Here is a 26,802-nt window from a genome sequence, read left to right as displayed (position 1 = left end):
TATTCAAACTGGATGGTCCCTTATTCATTTCCTCGGATTATCATCAAATTTATGTCACCAGCAAAGGAGCTTTATTGAGTTTCACAGATATATTCCTTTTGCTTTCATTGTCATTAGTTGGCACACTGACATTTTCATATGTGTCTCAGCTAATGCCTCAAAATTACTCCATCTACAAATGTAACAATTGAACAGATAATTTTAATAAGATTCAGCTTGACTTCAGACTGCACTCCTTCCTTTCTTTATAGAATGCAAATTGTAACCTGTTTTTAAAGCCGTGCAATGCAGTGAACTTTAATGGGATTTGACAACATCATATTAAGCACAACAACTACGCATAATGTACCGAAAAATTGGACGTGAAATTGGAAACATAGCTGAGAACAAAGTAAATTTACATGGTTTGGTAGTTTGAATGTCTGATATCATATTCTCTCATGCAAGCTCCATAAAAAGCAAGGGATTTAACAATGGATATCAGCGGAAAGTGCTTTTAAAGTTAAAGCTGATGGATGGCTTGTCAAAAAAAATAATTGCATTGGTTGGAAAGTCTGGATGCGTGCTGAGGGGGAGAGAACAGGATATACAGAGAGGATGATGGGAAGTGACAGTGGTCTGTCAAGAAGCAGTGGCTGCCCAGAGAAGTGTGAAGCCGGAGCTATAAGGTGGCAGAGTAGAACAGGCTGTCAGAGCGGGAAAGTGGCTTTAATACCCTGAAAAGCAAAGGAATCCGCCTGTCAGCCTTGCTCAGCCGTGCTGAAAGAGGAAAAGAACATGGCATAAAGTTAGAGACATTAAACAGGAAAAAAAGAGAGGCCCACGAAAGCCAGTGAGGAGGGGTGGTGAGCTGTTATGTTTTTAAATAGACAAATGACACATTTCTAGGTGCAGCAAGGAAGGAAACTGTCTAAGAAATGTAGAACTGATTAGACGCTTTTTTGAAAAAGAAATACAAGATGATCAGCATCTATTTCTGGCATTTTTAAATGTACCACATAGCCCTGTGACCTTCCCTTCGCTTTCATCATGTGTAACTGTACTGGCCCATCACTGCTATGAGAGACACAAATGGTTTTGTTATGGAAGCATCTTTGTCCCTCTAAGCATTGGAAGAACTTGGTGTTTGAACCAAGATCAATTGTCTCGGAGATCTCTCTTCAGCCGTTCATAAGGTATTAGCTTATAAATCTGATTACCAACCTAACCAAACAATTTTTCCTTAAAATTTTTTAAATACAGAGATTAATTCAGCTATACATTATTACAATTTATGACTGGTACTAGTGCAGTGCCACACAAATAGCAGCACCTATTGATTTTAAAAGTTTTCCACAGATGCTGGAAAACTTATTTATATCTTAAAAATTGTAGGAAAAAACCCTGAGGTAGTACAAGTTTTTAAAATAAAATCAGTATTTTTCAAATAAAATTTGCTGTAATCATGTGTTACAAATATATTTTAAGGAGAAATGAAAAAAAGTAAAATATAAAAATTAAAAATTCTTTATATATATGATATATATTTGATATAGGTTAACACATTAAAAGGCACTGTGCTATGTAGCTGCTGTATAAGAAGAGCATTAGTAACACAGTCCATACTATACTTTTTCAGTGTGTTGCCTTAACTTTTCTGAAGAAATAGCGTCCAACAGAAAAATGCAAATAAAAAGCAAGATACAACTTGTGCACAGACATGCAGAAAATGCACGCTGCATGTTAAAGAAGTTCTGGAATACAACTAGATCTTGAAGAATACTGAGCAAAATGAAACCTGCAAGAAAATATTGTTAGGTAGATTTCAACATTTTTCAGGATTTAACTCAGTTTATAACTGTGATCGAAGATATTAAATGCAATTAAGTTTCTGGGTGTTGCTTCACAGAATTTGTTCTGAATGCTACTAACACTGTGTTTGAAATAAAATGCAAGTTAGCAGTTTTCACGTGCAGGTGAAAAGGAAACAAATGTCAGAGTTTTTGGTCATAAACAGTTCCAGATTTTGGCTTACTTCTCAGTTATGATGACAGGCTAATTCAAGTAAGGACTTATTAATGCTTCAGTCCATACATGCATTCATGTTTTATTTCTATTACAGTGTGTTGAATGGGAGAATCCATTTTCCATCTACAAATACATATTATCTAATTAATAGAAAATAATTAAGTCATGATTATAATACAGAGACTAAAAATCCATGTAATTGGTTGCTCTCATAGCATACTTACTCTTTCTGTTGGTCTGAATATCATGTGTCCAAACATGTATTACATCCTGAAGTAGAAGGCATCCAGTTAAAATGTTGTAAGCATAATATTACTAGTACTTTGTTGAAACAACAGCAGAAAATCGAGAATATATTAGCATGGAGGAAAAATCTAGTGTGTTGCTAGGCATTTTAAACTTTTTTTTTAAAAAGTATATTGAAAGATAACATTGTTTGCATTTGAAAATCAACATGCTCGTTGCTATCTTTTAGAAATGTATTAAACATTGAACATGTATGCTTTGGGGTTATATGATGGCACCAGCTGCTATGGATTCTCAATGCTGGACCTAAAGGCATTTTGTTTTTTTATGGGTTCAATTTCAAATTACATAATGAAAAAAAAATCAAATAAGAATCTTCGCTTCTCCTTTCTCACATTAGCACCTAATGTAAAGTTGCAAAACTAAATAAATGAGGAAATTACAGTAATCCCTGCCTTTTACATCTAGATACTTTGTGAGCTTCTAAATGGGAAATGATCTTACAGATTGTATTTCTTTATCCAGGCAATTTTCCTATAGTGTCTGTTACCAGTGCATATGAATACATTACAATATACATAGTGTAAGCAAATGCATGAATGATAAAGCTCTCTGCTTGGACAAAATGGAAAAAAAGAACATTCCTTCAGAGTATGAATAGCAGCATTTGCCTGCCAAATAAGATACTTTCTTTGTCCCCTTCTTTAGTCAGTAAAAGTCCTAACTAGAAATGAACGAATGCAATAAAATGTGCTGTATTTGCTAGTCACAAAATGGTGATGTTAGAGCTAGAACTGCAACCTCTGCTTGTTTTTCCTTACTCCTTATACATTCAAAAAATCTGTACTGTTGCTTGCAATACAGTGTTTTGTGTATTAATCGCTCTTTTGGTTTGCAAATAACACCTCGTTGTGTCACTTTGTGGTTCCAGAAGGGTCACTGGTTTTTTACACTTTAGGAAGATTGCTGCTGTTATCTGTAATCTATTGCTTGGACAAGAATGGGATTAGATGATATGATTTAAAACAGCATTAGCTGTATTTTATCCTTTTCACAAGGAAATGACCCCTTACTTTATACAGCTTAAATAAATAAATAAAACTTCTATGATATACAGCAGCAAAGCTTTTGCCTTTGTTACCTCAGGAGTATCTGAATAAAATGTCTTATTAAGCAAGAGATAAGGGCAATGAAGAGAAGAATAAATCAAATTAGTTGACATCTCAAGTTTGGAGCACCATATATAGTGCTAGTAGCTATCTGTTTAGTAAAATGGATTTAATGAGAAATATAAATGCTGGTATTTAGATGGCTGTATTTTGGTAACTTGGATATTGCCTTCCAAAATTGTATGATGATTCAATATTGCAAAGTTTTAAAGTACAGTGGGAACTGTTGAAATTACTTTTGCCTCCCTGCAGCAAGGTTATACATAAAAATGTGTTGGGCCTTAAAGAAAGAGGAGCAAATACTGGATTATCTTTTGTAATGTTGTACCCAAACCCAACAGGGATTGAGTTTGTCCCATAACACTGATCATATATGGTGCTTGCGTATTATTAACCAGCGTATCCTAAGGTATTCAACCAATCCTATGTGCTCACCTATAAAGCTTGAATGCAAAAATTTTTGGTTAAACTGGACTCTGAGAAACCATGATGTATGTAATTTTGATAGAAATGTTGCATATTTGTTCTTATCCTTTGTGAGAATATTGCTTCTTTCTAGGCAAAATTCTTTCTTCCATATAAATTCCATTGAGTAAAACTTGCACCTTGGAACAGGTAACTCCTATCATGCAAGGAATCAATTTTCTGGTGTTGAAAGTGCCCTGTCCTTCCATTTCATTATGCTTTACTGCTGATCTGCCCACCCAAGGTCCTCATACGACTTCCATCAAAATAATATTGGAAAATTTATTTCTGTAATACCCTATGGGATATGTAATTATGTACAAATAGGAAGTAGAAGATCAGGCTTCCTGTTTGAGTGACTCCAGGTCAAATTAAAATCTGTGATATAGGAAGAAATTTAAATCACACATCTCAAAGGCCACACCTCTCTTCTCTCATTTCTAAAGCTTATCTGTATTTTACTTTCTTTTACTTCACCAAATATACCATGTCCAAGTATATATGTCCATATATATATATGTGTGTGTGTGTGTCCCAGTATTGTGAGAATTGGTCAAATGTATCAGTCTTTGTAGAGAAAACGTGCACAAAATGGTAGCATGTGATATTGCAGCAAAAGATGTGTTAACTTGATTTCTGTGTCTTTTATGGCTTTGGTAGGGAGCCAGACACTATAAAAAAAAAGCGCCCCACTTATGGTGGTCTAGAAGGCAGCAGGATTTTGAAGGTTTTCCAGCAGACCTCCACATAGTAAGATTTTAGAATAGTTGCTGCTTAGTTTGCCTGAATTTAGATTTTCACATATTAGAAATAAAGAATGAGAGAAGATAGAACTAAACTGGCTATTTCTAGCTGTGGTAAAGGATTAGATTAACAGATGTGCTGAATGTTCGTGAAAGGAAGTCTGCACAACACTTGAACCTGTATCAGTTGTACTTGCAGTCTAGGTTTCTCCAGCCTGTAAGTGCTCCTCTTGCTAATTATTCCTGCTTAGGGTTTTAGCCAAACTTAGGTATGTGAGCTAGTATAAAGCGTTCTGTCACGTGGAGAAGGAACAGTAGTAGGAGTTTTCATCTTTCCATTTTACTTTCTGGGAGAAATCACTCTTGCGTGATATGCAATGCACTCTTCCCTCATTTGTGTTATTTAATAGGAAAGGGCTAGAGCTGCACATGATACGGGGCAGTGCTTTTATAATAGGAGCAGTTTGGGATCAGGACTTCTGGCCTAATTTACTGTAGTGAAGGGTATCTCTTAGAAATTTGGTGTAGAGATTTCCTATCTTGTTATGCCCCTAAATATCTGGGGGTGGGCATGCCTGATGGCTGGGTGTTAGATATTGCCTCATCTCTAACCTGAGACAGGAAACAATAATAAGAAGCTATTATTGTGGAAAAGCTAGTTGCTACTAGTTGCTTTTGTAGGTAGCTCTAATAAACTTCAGGCATTTTTACCTAATATCCAGCAATGACAAAAGCACCTTAATAATGTCGTTTGCGGGCCTGTTTGAAATATTAGTAGAGGGGATCGAAGCTCTGTGAATTTGTTCAACCAAACGTGACTGTAGCCGCATAAATAACAGATACTAACTTCCTTTTCTTTATTGAACAAGTCATGTCCTGAAGGCTTCTGTAAGTCACTATGAACCAATATTCTGCTTAGAAACTAGTTTTATTGTAATATAACTTTATATGACTTAAACCTTGTCAAAAAGGTCATGCAATCCATTACTATTTCTGTTCCAGTTAGTTTTTATTTTAGCACAGAAGTGATGATTTTTTTTTTTTTAGAGCCCCTTTGTAACAGAACTGAATTTGTTATGTTAGATTCTTCTCTTGCATCTAAGTTCTCTTAATTCTAATACAGCAAAATGTTTTCTTGGCATGCTCCCCCCGCTTTCCCCTGTGGGCGTGGGTTGTTCTTTTCTTCTGAATTTGGTGTTTCCTTCAAGCAAATAAGGACCCTAAAGATACAAGGGCATTGAAAAAATATAAAACTGGTCAAGATGGATGGTGAAAAACACCATGCATAAATAAAGTACCCCCTCCTCTCTCTCCTTCTCCCCCACTCCCAAAATGAACAATGATTGTGTGGTTGAAGACCTGGCTGAATAAGTGTGTCAGGTACTGATTGGAAGAATGATAAATGGAGTGACCTAACAAAGGATTGACTTCTCCAAAAGACAGGCCTTTTTTAATGGATGGAAAGGGAGGAAGCTTCATTTAGAAGGGAAAGGCTGTTGGCAGTGCAGATATGACAAAGGGGAAGTCGACAACCATTGATTTACGTTCGGGAATGACAGTTGAAAAATTCAACAATAATCATGACAAATGAGAAGCGATGCAGTCAGAGGAAAAAATGCCAATACGTTAAGCCTGGGAAGAAATGCCAAGGTCACAAGGAAAGGTTCCCAAACTTCTGCTTTTGACAACCTTAATGAAAATATTGGAAAAGATGGGGTACAGGTTAAAAGGTATGGTTTGGAAAGAGGATTTGTAGGTGATGCTAATTAGAGTTTGTTCTTTTCAACGAGGTCGTGCATGTTGCCTACAGTAGTGTTGAGGCGAACTGACCATTGACAGACTTATCCTCCAGAGTATAATTTTTTTTTCTTGAGGAACTGCTGAAATAAATTAATAGCAACAGGCAAACAGTCATGTTCATTTTAAAATATCACTTTGTTGCTCATCGAGTAAAGCAGATCTGTAGATTTTTTTCACCCTGGTCTTATGCATACTATATAACTTATTTAAAAAAATAATTGAAGTATGATAGTAAAGAAGATTATAAAAGATTTAGATGGACTTTTAGGTCAGAGCTGAATAAATAAGTCTGGCATCTGAGAACTCTAAGAAATGTAAATCTAAACACAGCATAATCTTGTAGTGAAGAGGTTTTAAAATAAACAGTGCCCCATTTATTTTTGTTTTTCAGCTTATTGAAGCAGTTAGTGGAATAGGCAGACCATGTGTATAAAGCAGGTTTTTTTCTAATACATTACATTTACATTACATTATTAAGTAATTTACAAAATTGCAATATTCAGATAGTCACTAGTGTAATGAAATGAGCAGGTCTCTTTACTTGGAAACCTGAGAAAATAGCATTGGTGAGAGAAACGTGCCTACCCAGCATATCTTATGGAAATGAGTAGGAAGGCAGTGAATATCAAAACCTGTTTTATTTGTGTGGTATTAAGTGGCACGAATTGCTTTCAGATGTATCTTACTTGGCAAATGTTCCATGATATTGATTTAAAAAAAAAAAAATTCTCCACCCAACAAAACTGCATTTAGATGGGGCTAAAACGAGAAGTTGCTTAATTAGAAGGAATGATCAGCTTTATAATAGCTCATTATTGTAGTAATTCTTTCAAATTTAACTCATTTCAAACTCCTGACTTGGAAAGGGTTAAGCCCTCACACACAAGTACTATTTTAGCATGCAGTGGTCATTTTAGCCTTACATGTACTGAGGAAGATTATACATTTAAAAACAAATCTGAAATACAGTCTGGGCAAATAATACCTGAGCTTGAGTGGCAGAAAAAAGACACACCAAAACCCAAACCAACCAACCAAACACCCCCCCCCGCCCCCCCAAATAACCCACCCAAGAAAGGTTATAAATTGCTAGGACCTGTTATGTGAGGTAAACCTGGATCTATAATGGGTTTTTACTAGTCCACTTATACCTGCGGCTGCAAAGTGGAATGTAAGGAAACTAGCCTCTTTGGATTAAACATTTTCTAATCAGCTTTATCACTCATATCTGAATTTATCTTATTTGAGGAAAATGCCAATATATTAGCAAGCATATATGATACACAAGGTGACCCTACCAACTTAATGACATAATACATTATCCTTAATGAAGTCAATATCTTGTCTTTTAGCTGTCTGTCTATTGGGGCGATTAATTGCAGTGTCATTAAAGTTAGCTCTCTTTTCATTTGAGCTTGACAAGTCGCATAAAACTAATGTTCTTAGTTATCAGCCACTGGAATAGGATGGAGGATGGAGGAAATTGTAGGACAAATAAGGGGGTACTGCAACAGCTAACTTGAAGGAATTTTTCCAATGACTGTTTTCCAAGCCTTCTGTTGCCAGCTGTGCACTAATAGTTAAAACATTTGAAACAGAATTATACAGATTGGGGTTTTGCTTCTGTGTATTGAGCTTGAAGGAGAACATAATGAACAGCAAACTGTCTGTGGCCACTGTGTTATTAAAACATCAGGACTGAAAAATTTGCAGAAATAGCCCCATGAGTAAAGTTAAATGAGATTACCTATCCTAAGTTAATGCAATAAACAATATAAAAATATGTATTTTTCTCTTACTGTAGAGTTTCTCATTTGTCAGAGTGCAAAATAAATATAAAGCAATTTAGGAAATGAGTTTATATGAAATAATATAAATTGCATCTTTGATAAAACAAGTTTCAGTCACTAGTGATGATAGCGGTGAAGCGCTGGTGCCCAGTGCTAATTGTAGCGCAAAAGCATCACTCCCTGCCTTCCCCCCACTTCTGAAACTACAAGACAGGATGGCTGTAATTTACAGTGTGTTATCTTTGTCTATAGCGGCAAGATGATATGAAGTAAATCAAGGTACGAGTAATGAAAGACTGAAAATTTATTCCTTGGAGCACACTTTAAAGTGTAGTATCTGTTATAGTGGCACTGCCTGAAGACCCTGAAATGAGACTTGGATGAAGGGCAATAAAGAAGCATAGAGGCTCATGTTAATGTTGTTTGTCTGAGGTTAGTAATTGGGTTCCACTGATGAGTTGTGTGAAGACAAAGTGAGAATCCTAGCAAGTATTGTAAATCTTACATTGTTGGAACAAGAAGCAATCCTAACAAATATTGATCCTTCCTGTGCTCAGAGGCGAGGAAGAAAGCAGCATGCTGCTGAGCCAGTGTTGTTTCAATAGCACCAATTACCTTACTGAGGCTAGTGCTCTGCATGAAATCCCACCAGGCTCACAAATTGTGAATTACCAATGATTAGGCTTTTTAGATATATCCCCTAAAATCATGCCAGGTTAGCTTTCTGTATCAATTCTCCTTTCAGTCCCCAAAATGTATCTCTCAAAAGCCTTTATTTTCAGCTTTAAAAATGCTCTGGATACATTTCAAGTACATTGTATGCACTTAATCCTTTCCCTCCTATATATCCCCTTCTCCTCCACCCCTTCCCCCGCCCCCCCCCCCACCCCCAAAAAAGGACAGGTTTCACAACACTTGAAAATATTCTTGACAATATTTATTGAAGATTTGTTTAACTTGTATTTTCTTGTTTCTAATTTATATTAGCTGCTAGAAAATACATAGGTTGAGACAGTTTCAAAGGCTTATTTTAATAAAAGCTCACATTCTGCATCTGAAACTTCAGTGTACTTTTGACTCTAAATTCAGATTTCTTCTAGAGAAAACTCTCAATCATTAAGTAGTTTACAAAATTACAGTGTGCTAAAAAATTGATGTTTGACTCTAAATTCATATGTAGTTAAATGCCTCTGCTTCCACCCTTGCTTTCTGGTTTACCTCATTTGAGGTTATCTGTCCGTATAGAGTGAGTCTGCTAAAATGCTGTATGAAGGATAGACTTCTGGTAGAATGTGAGGGGGAGGGTACCAATAGTAGTATGGGGGTTCAAACTAGTGATGTACCATCCTGACAAGTCCCTGTCCTGATGAGCTGCAGGTAAGTGCATGCTGGGGGCAGAGAAAGGGGGAATTAGAAGTCAGTAGCAGACACAGGAAGAGATCCTTCTCCTGCCATCTTCTAGTCCTGTGCTCTATCCACTGGAGCATGCTTGTGTCTTCTATGGTATCTGTGGTTATTGATGACTTTAAGGCCAGTAGGAGCTTTATAGAAAATTTATTGAGGATCTCTGCTAGGCTGTGTGAAAAGGGAGGCCTAGTAAGGTAGAAGAGTAGTGCATTAACATATACAATTGCTGCTGCTTTGTTTCTTGGATGGGAGGCATTGACCTTGAGGTTTGCTACTACCTCAACCTGTCTTTTGGGGAATACCCTGCAGTGTGACAGACATTCTGGCAGGAGCTCTCTTCGGTAAAGGCCTGTGCCTTTTGTCCATAGGAGTGGACTTTTTCTCCATTCCTACCAATTTTACCTATATTCTCTCCCACATGACCTCTTCTATTTCACTTACACTTGCTTTTGATTACTAATCATGTTGTGTTTGCTGTATTGCCAGAGTAACAGATTCTCAACTGAATCAGTTAAGAGAGTGGCAGGGCAACCCCTTGTGCCTAGTCCTCTGTGCTGTGCTAGCTGAAAGGACATGAAGGGACATCAGGGAAGTGTTCACAATTTGGATATTTTTTTTCCTCTTCTTTCTTTGTAGGTAGCATACTGTCACTGCTCAAGCTTGGCAGCTACTAAAGGGGAGCTAGACAGACTGGGATGTGTGCATCTGTGCTACAGGAGTGTGAGAGTATTGGGGGGACCCCACTTGGACTGAGTAAGGCTGGATGTGAGGGTTCCTACTGCCTGGTATCTGGCTTTGAATGGTCCTGTAAATTTTTCCACGTGAGCCTATCTGAAGTTTCTATGCAGCTTTAGAAGATGTTGTCATTGAAGGCTTTGTGTTTTGAAGGATTTTCCTGCAGAAGGTGAGAACCAGCACCCACTGTTTCATTGCACAATTCTTCTTCAACTGATCACAAGCCAGCAGCAGTTCCCAGTGATTTAAAGTAGTTGGCTGATAGGTTTAAGAATCTGTATAAATGCTATCATATCTGTGCCAATAGCATAATGAGAAATTCATGTCTTTATTGTATAATAATCATAACACAAAAATGCTGAACATTATTGCTGAAACGGAGCTGTGAAGCTGGTGGCCTGTATATGCAATACTTAATACTATTTAGTGTATATTGGTATGTTACACATAGAGCTGAACCCTCTCTGTGTTGAAAACATTTTAATTGCAAGTGCAGAAAGCACCAGTATATTTTCAGTAAGACTACACAGAACATTATTGAAACCATGTTTTCCCCTGGGGCTCAGACATCTGTTGGAAGGAATTCAGCACTGCTTATAATATCATTAAATATATTTTTATACAATATTAAACAAACTGGGGCCTTGAGAAAAGAAGGTGGCTATAGTAATGGTCAATTTTCAGTATGAGATAATTTCCCAATGTTACAAGAGACTCTTAATGAGGAAAGAAACCATGAGGAAAGAAACCATGAAAGTAAGTGTATCAAAGTTTGAAATAGAATTGGTCTGTTTTCTTTCTTTTACTATTCAACTGCTTTTGTCTACCATTCTTGAGGAATATAGTTTTCCTAAAAGAAAATGCTATTTTTTTTTTTTTAATAATTTGTGGGTTGCTATATGTCAAATTGAACTACAGGTGATTGACCCTCAGATTAGAAGCTGACTGACAGTGGGCTATAACATCAAAGCTGCAGGCTAAGGGAAGTTGCTTTTTTGCAGACGTCAACCTTTTCTATTTAAGAAGCAATGCTTTTTCTTTCTGAGTGGTAGTCTTTGAATAAACTATATAGCTTTGATTCGCCCCCCAGCTATAATATACTTCTAATTGCTTATGTTTACACATAACAAAATCTGTGAACCTTCAAGCCCAACATGCCAGCAGCAGTTCCCTTTGTAACTTCAATTTTGTATTTAATTCTAAAGGAGGACACGAATAATTGTGATGACAAACAATCATTCAGTGTTGTGTAATTTTTTCTCAATCCACTTTTAGATTTTCATGATGTGATATGTGGTTTATCATCTTCCATTAAGCTGAGGTTTGCAAGCCTTTCTTTTCATTTAGAACTTTCTATGTTTACTTACCCTGGCTATTGTCCCACTCCACTTCGTTGTCTGACTACCACAAAAGATGTACGTGAGATTTTGTGCAAGCGGCTGTTCAAACTCTTTAATTAGTGTAGAACATAGATGGTTATGTTATTTTCCATGCTGAGCTTACTAGGATAAGTGTAGAATACTGTTTTCCTGTACCCACTTTTCATTTAGTTCTTTTTAGCACTTGCAAATGATTTAAGGCATTCTGATAATATCTGGAAATCCAGATGACTCTCAGCCCAACATTGTACAATATTGTTTCTTCAGTTTGCACTGCCACTGCAAAGCACAGTGAGTAGCTGGCATATTCTTAGTGTTTACATCCAGATCTTATGGACACTTAGACTTTGTTTCTTCTTGAAGCTTTTTGCTGTTTCTGGAGCTCATTCTGTGATCTATGTTCCAAACTCGGTAAGCTTTAAGGCTAAGATTTACCTGTTTTAATTAACTTGCTAATCATTTGGACAGGCATCAGTTCTGGGACAGAAATGGATGGATATTTTGATTAATCTTGGTGACTGGTTCTGCCCATTTTACAGTATTCTTTTATTACCATTTAGTTTAATATATATATATACACACTAATTAATAAGTAGTTTCCTTGGTGCCTTGCAGTGCTCTGGGAAGCTTTAAACATCTACTCTGTCCTGACTTCAGCTACTGAATAACCTCACTCTTTCTAGAAGTCCAGATGTCTGAGTAATGCAAAGAAACATAAACCGGCCCCCAAAGTTCTCCGTTTGTGCAGACTCCAATATTCCTCTTACACCCTATGCAGTATTGGAAAACAAATGCTTTTTCCCTTGATGCAGGTAAGCCATGACTTAAGTTTTCCATCCTGTCCCTTGCAAGACCAAACTTTCAAAGGGAAGGCAGAGAGAAGAAGCAGTCTTGCATGCTTCCCATCATCCCACCATTTGCCCTGCTGGAATAAAAGCTGTGTGTCTCTCCCTGGCAGGCTCATAGTTGTCCATTTCATGGACACTTTCAAGGACACCCATTTCATTTGTGTCCTTGGACTCTGCTACCTATTTCAGGACAAGGCCAGAGATCCATTGACTTTATGACTTGGTCCCTATACTCTATCCAGAGATGGCTGTAGAGTGCGATATAGACAAGGCTATTTAGTAAAATTGTGTGAAATAGTTAATGTACTCCATGAAATTTTTTTATCGTGCTTTTGAAAACAATTTTCACATTATCCAGTAACACAGGAATATATTTTTTGCATGCATTTGTTTTGTTTATGTTTGGGGAACATCTTCAAATTTTTGGAGAAAGAGCTGAGAGGTAGGGGGTTAAGAATACAAGATGCATCACAGAAATATAAGCAGCACAGTAATATATTACAAATAACATTGCTGTAAAAGAACGTTCTGAAGATGCAAAAAAGTGTTGGAAAATTCACAAGTTCCCAACGATTTTTAAGCTAATCACTTCGTTATTTCAAATAGAAACATCTGTATTGAAGATATTTATTATTTTTCTGTTTTAATCATACATTTTACCACGTGAGATTTCTCTTGAAAGTGGAAGTTTATTCCAGTTTTCTGCAAGTAATTATACCACTGCACTGGAAGGATTCTTCTGGACTAGTAGTTGTGTATATTTGAATCCTCCAGATTTGTGATTTTTACACAATGCAAGCAAAGGATTAATCCTTCTGCCCCTATCTATGTGCATGCAAAATCTGTATCTATTGGCCACAAGCATTTTGAACTGCAAATTAAGAACACAGACTACAAGCCCTGTGTTTATTGTACAGATAGAATGCTATTTTTCTATTTTTATGACACAGATAAGTGATGAGTATTCATTTTTGCCACCTAGCCCCAGATGCCTGTCATAAGAGTGTAGCCGTTAATCATACACTGATCTCTTTTCCTAAGCCTCAACAAGAAACTAGGGACCACTAAAAACATGCTTCCTTTCATTAAAGAGGAAATTATTACCATATATTTTTGTAATAACCAATAACATTTCAAATTACTCACATTTATATCTTGTAATCAAGTTTATGTTTAACCTCTAATCCCTGTGAAGTAGGTAATGACTGGTTTGTTAGTTAACCACTCATGGGAAGTTAAGGGCAGTTAACAATCTACCAAACCAGTCATTAACTATGGTAGTGACTGATTTCTCAGGTGTTATTGGCATTATAAACTTCTTTCAATGGTTTGTGACAGAAATATTAATTTGTAAAGGAAAAAAAACGTATTTCAGTTACTATGCTGTGACAGGCTGAAAAATTTGGTAGTTTCATTTTATTTCCTTTCTCCTCTTGCCCCCACCCCCCCAGTACGTAGAAGAGGCGAAGTACTGGCTGTAGTCTTACACTACATATATGGGTCCTTTCAGAACAAGCACAGTGGCAAGTATGTTAATAGGATTAGTTTAGACAAATGTGGACAGCTAGGGTTTGAAGCAATCTTGGATGAGATTTCCTGCTGGTAGGTAAATATGTCCTCCCTCGGTAGCGCTCAAAGCCTGTAGCAAGTGTGATGGCACTGGTGTATTGTGATATAAATGAAGATGATTCAGCATGACATGTGCTTTAATTACGTATTTCATTTAAATACTTTTTGTTCCATATTATAAAGCATGCTAATTAGACAGTAGTGTTTCACAATCATCATTTTGATACAGAATGAATAAGAGTAGCCTGTTTATAGGTAATTTAAGTATCACAGAGGGGTTGAAAGTAGAGTCAGGCTAAGAATTTTCATCACTTATCCTTGTTAGCTTTTTCTTTGATTTGAATACTTTGATAATGAATTAGCTAGCTGTTAAATACCTAATTTCTCCAGATGAATAGCTTCCAGCTTTTCTGTTTCTAAACTTGTGCAGCAGTATGGATTCATACAAGTATCAGAGCTTGCTTATACTAATCAGTTTAAATCATTAGGAACTTTCAATAAATTACTGGTACCTGGTCTCATATGCTTGCATGATGCTTGCATCATGTTCTAATTAATATGAAGCCCATATGAAGCTTAATTAGGAGGAGGATCTTTGGATCCTGGGCTTTAGAAAGTGTTTGGTACATTATTTATCCTGTGAGGTCTATACTTACAGAAAAGGAGACTTTTGGAGTTTTGGAAGCTTTCATGCTGCTATATCCATATTTGGTGTGCTCTTAATTTTAGAGTAAAGAGTACTTTTTTCTTTTTATGTGAGAGAGATCAAAAAGGAAAGGAGAAAAATAATGGATGTCTTTCCTCAGGCTATGCCAACCAGGACTTGGGTTTCAATATGGAAACTTTTGAATTATGTTTAAGCTCTCTGTAGAACTCGCATTGAACCCCCATCTTCCAAAGAGGGGAAAAATCCCCAACTTTGTTGTCTTATATTTAGAATAGAAGGAATCAGCATGAAACAGTTGAAGTGCTCTTTTGCATCTCTTTTTATTGCACTGTTTCTCACTTAACTCTGGGTCTCGGCCTTGCTCCTTCTGTTCTTCTGTTTTATATAAAATCTACCAATTTGGCAGAATACTTGAAAATTTTTTTTAAAAAAAAAAGTAGGAAACCAAAAGTACTCTTTTAAACTGAACTTTTTGTTTTAATGTACTCTTTTCTATGTGTGAATTATAAACACTTGTGGTAAATATAATCTGGAGTTTAAAATCTAATTAGCAGATTTCACCAGGTGTTCTGTGGGGGTTTTATTTGTAGTTTAAGTTATCTTATGGACACGTTTGCTTTACTGGAAAGCAATCTCTCAGGGCTAATGCTTCCAGCCTTATGCAATGTAGGATGTGAGAGTGTGTGTGTGTGTGTTTCCCAAAACAGGCTGTGTATGTATGGCAGCCCCTACTTGGAGTCAGCGCCTCTGGGAACCGTGTCCATACAGTTCCTCAAGCTGCTGGAAGCTCTTCAGATGCTTCCAACAAGGATGATAATTGATGTCTGCTACAGCTGTATGTTCCATGTGGAATGGACATCTGCCTGGTAGATACTGGTCTGAATGTGCTCATTTTGCATAGGTCATCGAACAGCTGTCAAATAGGAACAGCTTTAGGTCACACAACTAGCTTGGCCCGCATTTGAACCAGTGACCTAGGGGTGAAAGGCATTTTCCTGCACTATCAATCCCCTCAGACATCAAGTCCCCCTCATAGGCTTTCCACGGGAACTTCCACCAGATAAATTGTGTCTGTGATTTCATTTAATGTGACACCAGATCTTGTAAGAAAAATATCTCACTGACTTGTCAATGAAAGTTCTTTGATTTGTATTTAACAATATATAGCTCCACTTTACAAAGCATCACATTTTTTATACCTTGAGTATTACATGGGTTAAAGATAGCCATACTCAAATTGTAGTTTTGCAGTTACAGGCTAATCTACTGTACTGTATGTCCCTTTGGGGAAAAAAAATGCGAGTTCCAGCCACAGATTATCAGAAAATTCCAGCCAAACTGCAGTTGCATTGTGATAATGCAGTACTTTGTTACTGAGCAGGTTAAGAACTGATATCCCCATTATGTAGCGTATCATGAAATGAATGTTATTGTTAAGGACAGGATATGTTAGATGTATCTTTTATTACATAGTCTTCATTATAAAAGAACAGCTAGTGCTAAAATGTTATCCATATGATAGGTAGAGGTACATTGTTCTTGTGCTGCTGTCTCTGATTAAGACTAGGATACTGCACAGTTCCTGCCTTTTATGTCCATCAGGAAACAAGACAGACCAACGTAAAATAGATGAGTGTATGTTGGCAAAAGATTAAAAAGACCAGTAGTGAAGTCCATTAATAATGCTCATATTTAGGATTTGCTTGGTACTGTACTTACAGAATCTACAACATTTAATCTCTCTTCAGAAAGACCAGCTGAGAGAACCTTTTTCCTCCTCTGAATGATAGGCCTAGATTTTTGGAGGCAGCACATTTGTCTGTCAGAGCTCTTGGCTGGTGTCGTGATTTAGTTTCCGTCAAATGATGCTGGTGTCCGGTTGATGATATAGCCTTGGTGGATATGGGGAAATTTGTTACCTTTAGCTTTGACAGGAAGATAATTGCTGATGGTTAACAGAACTGTGCAGAATCCATTGGTTTTGCAGCAACACAAGCAATGGAATCTGCCCCAAGAAGTCAGTCTTTTCACGTAAACTTCTGTAGACTGCTTCTTCATAAGACAAATTTTATTTTTTATTGCACCAAAGTATATCTATGTATTGGTGGCTTTGGAAGCTTATTGACCTGAATAGAAACAGCGCATCTTACAAATGTCGAAGACTTGATGATGTAGCATCCTTTTTTTTTGATCACAGCACTTATGATCTTTTTTTTTAACCAGTTGTCAAAAGAAGGGGAGGAGTCAGTGAGTGGTTGCCTTTGCTAACTGAAAGCATCTCCTGTGCATATAACTTGTTAAATATAAATGGTGAAAATATTAAAGTGGGTCTCAGAATTAGAATGGAATAGAAAAAACCTTAAGATAAAGCAGTAAATATGGAGTTAATACAGAAGAGATGTTAAAATCCACTTAAAATGCTAGAACTGAACTTAAAGGAGTTACCATAAATTATGGTCAGTGGCAATATTTTGTGACGTCTTTCTTAATTTTCAGCTTTTTGTTGGCAAAGGCTTCACTGGATTTTTGCCAAGAATACTATAAATGTTTGCAATATTTAATCGCTATATCAATATGCCTTTTTCCAGATTTCTTGTGGGGATAAAGACATCCTTCCTGTCTCCCCATGCTTATTTCATAGGTCTGGACTGTGAGATACAGAATTGCCTGAAAAGCTTCTCCCAGTCTTCCTACCCCATATGACAGTGAAAAATAAATTGGTTTTTAATAGCAGAAGAATAAAATCTATAAATGGGGAGTGACCAGCAATATCACCTTACTTGTCTTACTGGTAATGGTTTTTGATAGTCCTGAACTTCTGGAATGGTTTAAACAAGGAGGAGGTAGACTGATACTAGAAAATATCTCTATTGGAGCTCTTTTTTCAGTAGAGGAATTCTGACAAAAATAGAACAGTATTAGGCTCATGCAGAGAGGATTACCTGGTCTCACACAATATATGTAATATAGGCAGTACTTCGATTTTAAAATGACTATTGATTTTGGGGTGTTTCCCTTGAAAAAGGTTTATGCTCGGATTAAATGAAAACTGGACTCACCTTCATACCTTTCTCCCTGTTCTCTTTTTTTGATAACCTAGCCTCCAAACATTTATCTACTTGCTACTTTCATTGCTTCTCTTCAGTTTCCAACGTTCATCCTCACATGCTTTTTTTTTTTTTTTGTTTTGCCTCCAAAAGTTGATTTCCCTGCACATGCTTTTAAATCTCCATTTTTCTTCTCTTTTTAGGCTGTTCGCCTGTATGTATACTTTCCTCTGTCTGTCTCGTTTCCTCCATTCTAGCCTGCAGCAGCCTTGGGTGCACAGCTCACCGAAAGCTCAGGTTCCCCTTATACGTGTGAGCAAATTTCCTTCTGCATATCTTAAATTGGTGAGTCAGAAAACGTTAAGATTATGGGAACTGCTGGCATTTAGCTTTCATGCCTATATCTGATATTTGTATCTTGTGAGGAAAGAGATTTGGGATTAAACTCCCTGATTATTCCTCAAAACACAGAGTAACCAGCTACAGCTCTACTACTGAGATCATTACTCAGAGGGCCCAGATCATTACTGAAGCATGGGTCCTCTAGCACGGGTCCTTGTTAGCAAGTTTCATCTGCCCTCAAAGGGTAGCACTGCTTTCCACTCTGACAGCCTCTGGTGTAGAAAGTCTTGGAAGTTGGGCCATGTTCAGGCCATGTGATTCCACCTGGCAAGATCACTTGTGAAAATAAGAGCATCTGAGGGGGGAAAAAAGTGCAGAGGCCCCATCTCCCCTTTTTTTTTTTTTGTTTTGAGAAATATTAGCCATATAGTTTACTTTCTTGTTGTAGTAAGGAAAAGGGAAATTCATGAAGTAATTTGAATTTCGTGGTTGTTTAGTTAATGTTTATTTTTATACCAACCCTGAATTACTACAGGTTTTGTGTAAACTGGTTGCCACTATGCATTAATTTCCTAACAGAGCTGTGATAAGGAGTTTGTCATTGTAGTCCAACACGCAGGAAGTGTTTCTTCAATGTGGTACAAATGTTTGAAAACACAACTCTTTCCCTGGCAAAGAGCTGTGTTGGTCTCTGGGACCTGGGAAGGACTCTGACCTAAGAGTCTGCCTTAAAAATTCTGTAATTGACCTGTAGCTCTCTTGAGTTGCATTTATCTACCTTGTATAGGGCTGGTTTAGTAGTTAAGAACATGTAGGTTATGATGTGAATTGATGGAATAAAGAGGATGATTTCACTGAAAGTGCCATGTGGCAGCAGCTCAAGTTTAATGACTTTTTAAATAGCTTGTGGGAAGAAAAGAAACTGTGTTGTATTATCAGCGAGATGTCACCAAGATCTAAAATTAGAGAAGTTATTCTGAAACACCTAACCTTTCCCCTGAAAAACAAAGAATGTTTAAATTGCATGTTGTGCCTCAAAGTTCAGTCCCCTCCCACTGCCCCCTCCCCCACAACTTTGCATCATTTTATTTTCTTTACTTGGTTTTACCACTGTGTGACCTCGTGTTGTATTTTTTCTGAATGACAATGAAAGTAATTGAAAATATTGATTGGCAGTACAGTTAAGTTGTCAACACAACCATTTAATTTGTCAGGAGGACTTGTTAAATTGTCAAAAATCATATAAAAAAACTCCTTCAGTCACTGATGATATACATTAGAGATGTTCACGAATCAAATGGGCCATTTTTGAGATAAGTGTTGAAGAAAAATTCTGAAATGGCTTTCTCCAGCCATTTTTTTTAAGGTCAGATTAAAAAAGAATACCCAGCAAATACCTGTCTAGCAAACATGTTCGGTACAGTACCCGAACACAATATTACTTATTTTCTGACAGCACCCTTATATGCTTTGCATTTGTAACGATCTGGGTTGAAGTTTGGCATTGCTTCTGCAGCAAGTGTGTTTATTTCAGCGGTTTGTTTGGTTTAATGTTTGGGTACTTTGATCTCAGGTTTTATGTGTAGGCTATCTCATAAAAGACAATAATATTAGTGTTTCATGAACCTTATCTCTGTCTTAGGATAAACGTTGCATTTTGTCAACGTGAAACTATGCAAAAACCTCCTTACATACAGTTTGAATCAGTACACTTAATCTTGGATACTGGTACGACTCAAGGTGTGCTACAGTTCAAATAAAATGATACCAACTTCTCTGCAGTATTGTGTTTTTTCTTGTTAATGTAATGGTAATTTGAATTGTAGGTGAGATTTTCTAGACTGCCTCAGGCAGTTAGTTGCACAATTCCGGTTGGCCTCTCAAATCCAGCCAATTTATAATACAATTCAGAGGGAACTCTGGAAGATGTCAGATGTTCTTGTTTTCCATTGGTTTTGCCAAGCCAACTGGGGGAATTGGAAAGCGAGTTCCTTAATTCACCATCATTATAATCTGTGATGTTTCCTACGATAGGACTCTGGTACAGGAAGGTTCTTAGCTTTTAGTCCTGCAGGTTCACAAAACGATGGATTTTGTTGTAAATGTATTAGATAAAAGTATTTCAATTTTTTTGAAGTAACTAAAAAGATTCATAACTTTCTCTTATACCTTGGCATTTGATTCATGGTATTTAAGAGCCTTGACTTTACAGAAAAGGGTGTTAAGAAATCTGCAGGTTATGATTAGGAAATATAAGGAGCAACATTTTAACATCAAAATTCGTATGGTGTAAGACAGCGATATTATCAGGACTTTATGAAGATGTTAAGTGATGTTGTGATCTCAGTTGCAGACAGTTGTAAATGAGCTTGTGCTCCGTATCATCATGTGTTCTTAACTGAAAAGCATGTGGATGTTGCTTGCTTTTCTCTGTTGATCAGAATACTGTATTAAAAGTCTTAAAAATGTTTCAGACTCATTTTGCCAATCTAGGCACAAATGTACTTCCATCTTTTTTTTTTTCCCTTTGCCAAGCCTGTGCCCTTTCATTTCTGTCTCATAAAATCATAGAATGGTTTCGGTTGTAAGGGACCTTAAAGATCATCTAGTTCCAACCCCCCTGCCACGGGCAGAGACACCTTTCCACTAGACCAGGCTGCTCAAAGCCTCATCCAACCTGGCCTTAAACACTGCCAGGGAGGGGGCAGCCACAACTTCTCTGGGCAACCTGTTCCAGTGTCTCACCACCCTCACAGTAAAGAATTTCTTCCTAGTATCTAATCTAAATCTACCCTCTTTCAGTTTAAAACTGTTCCCCCTCCCCTACTTGCCCTTGTAAAAAGCCCTTCTCCTGCTTTCCTGTAGGCCCCCTTCAGGCACTGGAGGCTGCTATAAGGTCTCCCCGGAGCCTTCTCTTCTCCAGGCTGAAGAGCCCCAACTCTCTCAGCCTGTCTTCATAGGAGAGGTGCTCCAGCCCTCTGATCATCTTCGTGGCCCTCCTCTGGACTCACTCCAACAGCTCCATGTCCTTCTTATGTTGGGGGCCCCAGAGCTGAATGCAGTACTCCAGGTGGGGTCTCACGAGAGCGGAGTAAAGGGGCAGAATCACCTCCCTCGACCTGCTGGCCACGCTGCTTTTGATGCAGCCCAGGATACGTCTGGCCTTCTGGGCTGCAAGCACACGTGGCCAGCTCATGTTGAGCTTCTCATCAACGATCACCCCCAAGTCCTTCTCCTCAGGGCTGCTCTCGATCTATTCTCCGCCCAGCCTGTATTTGTGCTTGGGATTGCCCCGACCCACATACAGGACCTTGCACTTGGCCTTGTTGAACTTCATGCGGTTCGCACAGGCCCAGCTCTCAAGCCTGTCAAGGTCCCTCTGGATGGCATCCCTTCCCTCCAGCGTGTCGACCACACCGCACAGCTTGGTGTTGTCAGCAAACTTGCTGAGGGCGCACTCAATCCCACTGTCCATGTTGCCGACAAAGATGTTAAACAAGACTGGTCCCAATACCGATCCCTGAGGAACACCACTCGTCACTGGTGTCTACTTGGATATCGAGCCCTTGACCGTAACTCTTTGAGTGCGACCATCCAGCCAATTTTTTATCCACTGAGTGGTACATCAGTCAAGTCTGTCTTAAGAGATTTTACTTACCTGGCAAAAAATCAAGCAGTCCTAGTGTGTGGTTTTGCATATCTGTGATCCTTTGCAGATTTGTACTTTTTGTAAGTACTTTGGGATGTAATGCACTGCATAAATATATAAATACACACAATTAATTATTACAGCTTATTTTCTTTGAATAAGAAGCTTTCCCTTTTTGTATTAGATCTGTAAGCTAGTTTGTGAAAATACTAGTATTTTCAAAGTACCCATAGTATTTACAGCTGCAACTCATTTTTAATAAAATACTGTTCAAAACTGAAACTCATTTCTCTAAGCAATCATTCTTCAACATGAAGAGCCATTAAGAGGAAATCAGAGATCAGATGCTCTGCAGCTGGATTTAGGAAAGTGGAAGACTGATAAATAAATAAATAAACAAGCCCAATGCACAGCGGTGGGGTTTAGGGAATAGTTAGCAATAATAGCTTGTCTTAGGTCAGAGAATTTCAACCTTATCACATCAGTGTGTTAAATAACATTTTCTGAAATATGATTTTGCCTTTTGAGGTTATAAAAAGTATCCTTCTGCCTTCCCCCAGTGTAGAAAACCATACTATCCTCACCATGACAGTCCATGCCCCTCCTGCCCCCAGTACATACATTTAAAAAATCCTACAGTATTATAAATACAATTGTCAATATACCTTAATTTATCAAAGATCATTTAAGAAAAAGCTTGCATGTTTTATAAGCATGTTAAATTAGCCATGTGTTCATTATATTGGAGATTTTTTTACATTTTAATTATAACTTGTGATGTCCAAATTATAGGTCGGTGTGTATGCCTTTGTTGCAGTGGCTTTCTCTCATCTATCAGTTCATTTGAGCTGTAATATTACTTTCTTCTAATAAAATTTTAAGCTCATCAAGTCAGGACAGGAAAATTGTCCATGGATTGGCCTCCTGCTGAGCTCCAACTATTAAGACGGGGGTCAAGTGTCTTCAGAATTGCTCATTCTGCTTGCGGGATGCAGAGAAGCTTTGTGCCAGAATTCTGACATAGGGGAGAGAAGCAGCTCCAACCTGAGTGTTGGAGAATCCTGACCTTAATTGTTCAGGACAGAGACAATGAATCTTGATCCTTGGAACAGTCTAAGCTATTCTGGGAAATGTAGTCATCTCAAAGCATGACAGTTTAGTTATTACTGATTAGACATGTTTCAGATGAGATTTCCAGGGATCAGTGATTAACATACACTATCTACAAGTAATATTTTTTCAGGGTCATATTCTGCGGGGAGCTGGGTTACCTGAAATCCTTCTTAAGTCACTGCTTGCTTATTTAACTATTGGATGAATGTTGGTACAAAAGCTTGCAATTTTTTTTTTTTTCTCTCCAAGTGGGTAGGCATACCAACTTACTTATGGAAAAGCTAATACAGCTAAAGATATTACATAGCAGAGTATGCCGACTAACATTCTCCTGGGAAGTGCTTTCAATAGAACACGCCATAAATCTGTTATTTATGAAAGGAGCTCTCTGTCTCTCTAAAGGTGTAATTTCTTTACTGTTGCCAAAAAAATATATAGCAGTCCTTATTTCTGTAAATGTTTTAGGCTCGGTAGATTCTGAATTTGCAATGCTTCGAAGAAAAATGGCATAAAACATTCACATAATAGGATTGAGAGAGTTTTATAAGTACCAAAATGTACATACATCTAGAAAAGTTGTGGTGGCTTGCTATTAGAAGATAACCCAAGGTGATGCCTGGACGTTAGAATAGAGTTTATTGGCTAAAAGGAAATGTGAACAGCATGGCAACTGTCATGGTTGTGAATGCTATTGGAGGTCTTGTGGAAGAAATTAATGTTTCCCTCTAGTCTTGGAATTTCCGGTAAGCTTCCAAAAGCTAATTATGTAGTGCAACGCGTGTATTTAGTACTCTAATTACACTAATGATATTGTTTTGAGGATTCTCCTTCCTGCATATTGCTGGATACAGTATGCCCTGTTGAGCATTTTAGACAGGTAAAATGTAGAATATTTTCTGATAAGTAATCTTGCTTGTTGCAGGTGCTCAGTGCTTTGCAAGGCCTGATTCTGTTTAAGGGATGTGGAGAAAAAGTGATCTCAATAGTGCTTGATCTCTAAAAATATTGGAGATTAAACTATACCTATTTGACTTTTGTGGTTTACTCCCATTTTGCTTCTTTGTTGGCTTGTTTTTTTGCCATGACTTTACAATCTTGAGTTGAACTGCTGCTCACTATTGAGTGTACACCGATTTTAAACAGGGCAGATAAATATTGTATGCTAACCTAAACAGCACAGCCTTTCAGTCTACTAAGAAATGCAGGTCTTGGCGTGATTCCTTGTTCTTCTAGTAACCAAAGAAGCTTACTTCGCTCAGAACGGTGTAGTCTATTAAAAAAAAAATTCTGGTATACATTCTCCTCTTCTGTGTTCTCACTAGCATTTAGAGAACAAGCAGAGAAAAGTAACTTGTGCTTTGTCTTTGTCAAAGACAAAAAGTCTTTGTCCTCTATATATTGCGTAAAGTACATTGTAAGCATTTCACAAGCATAAAGTATGATCTTTTTGTTTAGTACTTTACACTTGAGGATTATGACCAACCACTTCTTTTATCCAGACCTCATATTTTCTACTTAGTATGTAAAGATGAAGATAAAGATGGACTCTTGCATAAGAAAACTGGCCTAAAATTTATCCTGTGGTAAATTTCTGCCACTGTGTATGGCTTTCATGTGATCTTTGACAAATCTTTTGATTTCTTGTGCCCCAGTTTCCTGTGTGTAAAACGCATCTAAAACTTCTATTTGTTGACAATTTTGTATGCTGTGCTGATATTTATGTAGGTCAGGGACTTGTTCTTACAATCTGGGTTTGGCCTCTTAGAATGACTGTGGCCTCCATCTTTGACTGTAATGCAAACCATAGGCTGATGCCTATGAAGAGGTTTTTGTCTTTGAGGCACCTGGACAGTCTTCACAGCAGGTAAAGAGCTGAAAGAAACTGACAGGGTAACAAATTAGTATTTATCTATGTGTTTATATCTGTGGTTAAAAAATAAATTAAAAGTTATGTATAGTTATTTGCAAAGCTCATACTAACAATATCTTAGACGAATAGCATTCTAATGTACAAAAGACCTTGCACTGTTAGGTTTGCTTATTTGTGAATGACTGATCCATTGCACCATCAAAAAATAATAGTTAACTCATTTAAAGGAAATGACACGATAAATTTTGAACTCTTATTGAATCATTTTTTCACTCATCATTTATTGCTATTTACTTATTTATGTTCATCAGTTACTATTTATGTTGTCATTCTTTTATGGCTATGCCAATGTGATAAAATAATACATCTAGCTCTCTCTTGCATCCCTTCTCACAAAATCTGTACCACGTTTTTCATTGTGTCCCATGTTTTTATATCAACTGCTCGCACACGTGCTGGTTATTGCCTTTAGGAAAAAAGTATGTTCCATCAAAGTATTCAGCTATGGCTTCCTTACTTGTGACTGTCGTTTTCTGAAGAACAGACTCCAATGTGGCTTTTGGTTTATTGTGGAATATCTGGCACCTATTAGCCTGTAACTGTCAAAAAGTGATGAATTAGCGATAGTGACTCACACTTGATCCTTTAATGCCTATCTACACCTGTAAGTGAGTTTAAAATTTCTTTCATCTCCTGTTGGTATGATCTTCAACAAAATTCAGATAAAAAGACATCCCCCACACCAACTCTAACTGCAGTCTTTAAACCCAGGACTTGGTGACGAAATGGTATTGTATTAATTCTTGCACCATTTAGTCTCCTTATCTAATAGCACAAGCTTATTCTTTGTAACTAACAATGAAGGGTGCCTTTAAGAAATCTCCAGCGAGCATCGAGGCATTACAGATTAGGTCAGTAGAACTGCTGCTAGGTTGAGCATGATGGATGAGTGGGAGAATGAGTTTCTGCCGCATGGTATTGTGAAATCTTTTCATTGTCACCAACGGGCCTATGAGGGGCTGATGAATGAGGGAGCAAGTGTCAGAAACGCCCTTTGTTGCCCTGGTACACTTTTAATATCTCCCAGAGCTACAGGATGAGTATTGATAAAAGTAAAGTTTAAAAATAACCATGGAGTGATAGGTAGCAATGATTTAAGGAGAAAATGGCGATGGGGTTAGAAAGGGTTCATTTTCTAAAAGCGCACAGTAGAGAGGAATCTGAACTGTGTGGATTGGAGAAGGAGCAGGAGGCTTTTTATAAGAAAGCTAATGTGATGAGGATGATGAGTTCCTTGATGGATGAGTTACTTCCATCTGGTTGCAGTATATGTAATAAATAGCTGTGCTCATGTTTGACCTCTTCTACTTGCCAGGCACATCTTTGTCTTTTGGAATATCTAGGAGGGAACTGTCCATTATGGTCAGGGGGAAGGGGCAACAGGGAAGGGAGAAAGTGTGACCAACATACAGAGCTTGGGAGGCTTATAGGTTTGCACACAGGGCAAGGGAAAATGGTGTCAAAGTTGTATAAAGTGAACAAGAGAGAAACTGTTCCATTGCTTCTTGTGCAGTGTCATTTTAGAATAGGAGGCATATTTTAAAATGATTTCCTGCATAAAAATCTTGCAAAGTCTGATTGTGTTTGTTCTGCATTTGCAGATTAAGATATTTTTTTTTGCTTTGACTTCTTTTTTTTTTTTCCAGATTCTTTTTTGGTGTCTTATCAAGGGAAAACTTGACAGAGAATTGTTTTCCTTAATATAAACATTTAGCTGGAGGGCAGCAAGAGTTCTTGCTTATGGATAGAACATGTCTCTGCCTTTGGAAAGTTTTATCACAACAGATAGAGAGGGATGAGCCAAAGATTTCTTTTGCTTGTTGTGGAGAACTTTATTCTGGAAAGAAATAGTTCATTATATCTTCAAGAAGCGTGCTCAGGAACCAGAATACAGTG

General features: G+C 37.5%; 1 protein-coding gene across 2 annotated transcripts in view; it reads left to right on the top strand.

Moving 5' to 3' along the window:
* LRMDA (leucine rich melanocyte differentiation associated) overlaps positions 1-26,802 on the top strand; it is a 700,798-nt gene that overhangs the window by 292,886 nt on the left and 381,110 nt on the right. The window lies entirely within an intron of this gene.

This window comes from Nyctibius grandis, chromosome 4, assembly GCF_013368605.1.
Source record: "Nyctibius grandis isolate bNycGra1 chromosome 4, bNycGra1.pri, whole genome shotgun sequence".
Lineage (NCBI taxonomy): Eukaryota > Metazoa > Chordata > Aves > Nyctibiiformes > Nyctibiidae > Nyctibius > Nyctibius grandis.
The sequence above is the reverse complement of the archived record's forward strand: the minus strand, read 5'-3'. Positions and strand labels throughout refer to the sequence as shown.